A 5,052-nucleotide genomic window follows, 5' to 3' on the forward strand; every position below is an offset into this window, starting at 1 on the left:
ATACTGTTTCTAGACGCGTAAGAAGCAAAATCGGGAGATCGGTCTATATGGGGGCTATACCAAAACATGGACCGATATGGACCATTTTCGACACACCTCTTTATAGTCCCACAATACCTCTAGATTTTCAATTTCAGGCAAATCGGATGGTAAATATAGTTTCTAGACGCCCAAGAAGCAAAATCGGGAGATCGGTCTATATGGGGGCTATATCAAAACATGGACCGATACGAACGACACACCTCCTTATGGTCCTAAAATACCTCTAGATTTTCAATTTCAGACAAATCGGATAGAAAATACTGTTTCTAGACGCCTAAGAAGAAAAATCGGGAGATCGGTCTATATGGGGGCTATACTAAAACATGGACCGATTCGGACCATTTTCAACACACCTCTTCATGGTCCGAAAATACCTCTAGATTTCCAATTTCAGGCAAATCTGATAAAAACTACGGTTTTTATAGGCCCAAGACCCCAAATCGGGAGGTCGGTTTATATGGGGACTATATCAAAACTTGGACCGATATAGCCCATCTTCGAACTTGACCTGCCTGCAAACAAAAAACTAATCTGTGCCAAATTTCGGGACGATAGCGCCATTATTGAAGGCTGTAGCGTGATTACAACAGACAGACAGACAGACAGACAGACAGACAGACAGACGGACAGACGGACATGCTTATATCGTCTTAGAATTTCTCCCTGATCAAGAATATATATACTTTATATAGTCGGAAATCGATATTTCGATGCGTTACAAACGGAATGACAAACTTATTATACCCCCGTCACCATTTTATGGTGGTGGGTATAAAAAAAAATTGTCTATGGAAATAAAATTTTGATAAAATGTTGACAACATTTTCTATGGAAATAAATATATGACAAAATGTTCAATATAATAAAAATTTTGTTACAATTTTGTATATAAATAAAATTTTCAAAAAAAATTCTATAGAAGTAAAATTTTAACAAAATTTTCTATAGAAATAAGAGTTTAACAAAATTTTCTACAGAAATAAAATTTTGATAAAATTTTCTATAGATGTAAAATTTTGATACAATTCCGTAAATAACTAAAATTTTAACAAAATTTTCTATAAGAATAAAATTTTGACAAATTTGGCTATGGAAATAAATATTTGACAAAATTAGATATAGAAATAAAATTTTGTTTTACAAAATAAAATTTTGGCAAAATATTTTTATAGAAATGGATGTACAATTTTGATACAATTCTGTGAATAACTAAAATTTTATAAAAATTTTCTATAAGAATAAAATTTGACAAAATTGTATATAGAAATAAAATTTTATATCTATTGAAAATTTCTATTGAAATAAAATGATGACAAAATTTTCAATAGATATAAAATTTTGTTAAAATTTTCAATAGAAATAAAATGTTTACAAAATTTTCAATAGAAATAAAATTTTGATACAATTTTCTATAGAAATAAAATTTGATACAATTTTCTATAGAAATTAAATTTGTACAAAATTTTCTATATAAATAAAATGTTGACATAATTTTTTATAGAAATTGTGCAAAAAAATATTTTTGTTTTGTAGTGTTGTTGGCAGATTTTTCTCCAAATTGTGGTACCTTGCTTAGGGTTCGTGTGGCAACCGTGATGACATTGCGGCATACTATATTGTTTGGAATGGAGACGTTTTAAGCTTAATTTAACTAAAAAAGTAAATTCAGAAAAATTAGAAAAGATTACAGACTTTCAAAAACGAGTGAAATAATTGTAATCTATGTTCCTAGGACTATGTTAATAATCAAATGAGTAATTTAATTTTTTTTTTTTAAATAAATTTAATTTAGTTTACAAAAAAAAATTCTATCAATTTAGCCTAGTTTTTTTCATATCTAAATACAAAATGAAATTCCTCTAAAACAATTACAAATAAAAACTTATCTATACAATAAAATAAGTTCTTTCAAAATTATATTTAATTTTGTTAATTACAAACCTTAAAAGGTATCAAATTACTTTAAATTATATTCAGTCACATTAATCACCTAAAATAAAGCCTAAATGTTAAAAAAATGGCTTGTGTCTCATTGTGTACTGTAGCACGTAAACAAATTGTCAATGGGAGGGAAGTGCTACGAAAAAAATGCCAATTCATCCAGACAGCTAAATATCGGCATCGTTCGACCAGTGAGTCATTCGCACTATGTGATTTTAATTCACCAACACTAACGACCTTAAAATTTAAATGAAAGAGCAAAGAAACAAAAACACTCCTATAACAAGAAAACTATAGCGATACACCACCACGACCACCTGACTTAATCAACTATGTTAAGCTTGCAGTTAATAATGTGCCAGATTGTTTCTGTTTTTTTTGTTTTTTCGGTCAACGTTATCGACATCACGTTTATTCAAACGTATTTTATTGATGTCGTTATTAATTTCATTATCATTTCTACCTATATGTAATCAGGCAGGCATGCAGACGGAAAAGTAACGTGCATTTTAAATGTATATTTGATTGTTTATTTTTTTAATTTTTAAAGGCACCCAGCTTTTGTTTACATTTCATATGACATTAATAAGTAAATAATTAAATATGTATTTAAATTTTTTTTGATGAACCATAGTGACATATATTTAGTAAATTAAACTTATTAAGCTTACAAATATGGACAAGCTAAATTAATGTTTTTTTTTATTTTATATTTCACGAATATATAAAACAACAATTTTTTTTTATTTTAATATAAGAAAATTTAATTTCGTTTAATTTAGCTTAAATTATTGCAAACGAAATGTATTTTTGTTTCATTTATATTTTACGATTGAGTAAGATAACAATCATTTTTATACTTTTTTATTTATATTTTACGATTAAGTAAAATAACAACCATTTCTATAATTTATTATTACAAGAAAATTTTATTACATTTAATTTAAAAAATTATGAATTTTATTTTAGTTAAAGAAATAGATCTGCAATATTCTCTTTTTTTATTTTTTTTTTTTAATTTTTGTTCCATTAATATTTTACGAATAACTATTATAACAAGCATTTCTTTTCAATTTTATTAAAGTGAAAATTTATTTTAATACATATTTATAGTTTTTTTTTATTATTCTTATTTTTTATTGTTTAACTATTAATTTATATACACTTATTACTATAATTAAATTAAAATTAATTTAACTTATGTCGAACAACCACAAATTAATGTCAAGTTTGTTATGATTTATATAAGAATCACAAACATAATTAATTTGCTTAACAATTTTACGGCCTAAAATAACAAATTACAATTTCATTAATTCAACAAGTAAAATTTGCATAAATAAAGATTGTTTTGCTATAATAAATCTTCGCCAAATAAAATAAAAAAAAAATCCCCGTAAAATGTTATGTGTACGTATTGAGGTGTTAGGTAGACTTACAGACATCTCACCGCTGATTGAGTTAACGATAAGAATATTAAGTAGTCTGTTTAATGAGGTACACTTAAAACAAAAAAACTGGGAAATTGTATTCTGAAGCTATAGAAAATATTTACAATTTATTAATTTTGATAAATTTTTATTAAAATTGTTTATACAATTATACAATTTTAAATTTTTTATTTAAAACAATTCGATTTATTCTTAAACTATTTGTCCATAAAATATTTTTCTTTTTCGGTGTAATTTTTAAATAACCTACTAATGATTTGCGTTAACAACGCAAGCTATATCAGCTGAATTTTTGGGTTGTGATATTACGTTCGAAATCTTATGATTGTTTACTCACTGAACCTGTCTCGAGATATTGTGACCAATAAAAAAAATGTGAGATATGGAGTATATGATAACATAGCACATATCTTCTATGACGTATTTAACACATACGTTAAGAAAAGGAAATACGAATTTATCAACTTGGTTAAGAACATCTGCTTGGTTATGAAACTCTAAAAGCCATTTCTTGTAAATCCTCAGCAAAAGAAAAGCAAGCTAAAAAAATGTTCATTGTATTTTTTTCTTTTTGGATCTGGATATAGTGAAAATTTGGCTTAGAAGCGATAAATTTTATATGGGCTACTCATAGGGTGGAAGTCATCTTTTTAAGCATCTGCTACATTGATTTTCTTCAAATGTGATTCTATTTCAGTATTTCCGATTTCATAAAAAAATGAGGAAATTTGTAAAAAATAAATTTTTCTTAATTTTTTCGACTTTTATCTCTACATACAGACGTTTTGAATAATAGTAGCAAATTCCACGTCTATCGAGAAATGGATCGGCAATTTTTTTAAAATTTTTGGAAATTTCTATTATATTATTTACCTTAAGAAAGTTCGTAATATTTTCATTAATTTGTTTCTTTTTTATTAAATTTAAGAAAAAACAAGTAAGGAAAGTCTAAAGTCGGGCGGGGCCGACTATATTATACCCTGCACCACTTTGTAAATCTAAATTTTCGATACCATATCACATCCGTCAAATGTGTTGAGGGCTATATATAAAGGTTTGTCCCAAATACATACATTTAAATATCACTCGATCTGGACAGAATTTGATAGACTTCTACAAAATCTATAGACTTAAAATTTAAGTCGGCTAATGCACTAGGGTGGAACACAATGTTAATAAACAAGTATATACAGCAGTAAATTCGGCCGGGCCGAATTTTAAATACCCACCACCATGAATCAAGTATAATAGTTTACTATGAAAACTCTTCGTCGTAGTGGGTTACTTGATAATATATAGAATTGTAGGGGGTTTGATGACAAATCTTCTCCCAAACGAGCCAGCGCCCGAAGACAAACTTTGAAGATTCTACCTATGAAGACCAGATAAAATTCTTTATTTATGAGAACCAATTTTGTTAGAGTATTAGAGAAAATATAAACATATCGTGTATATGTTGAAATTACGCCTGGATTTAAAATCTTAAATCTGTAGATTTTTCCGCATTTATTTAAATACAATGAGTAAAATCTGGAACTTTTACTTTCAGTTTGAAGCAATTTTCATGATCAGTGCGTCTGCTATACCCTGAAAGAAATGTATTCTTTTTTGAGAAACG

The sequence above is a fragment of the Haematobia irritans genome, chromosome 3, assembly GCF_050003625.1.
Source record: "Haematobia irritans isolate KBUSLIRL chromosome 3, ASM5000362v1, whole genome shotgun sequence".
In the NCBI taxonomy this organism is placed as follows: domain Eukaryota; kingdom Metazoa; phylum Arthropoda; class Insecta; order Diptera; family Muscidae; genus Haematobia; species Haematobia irritans.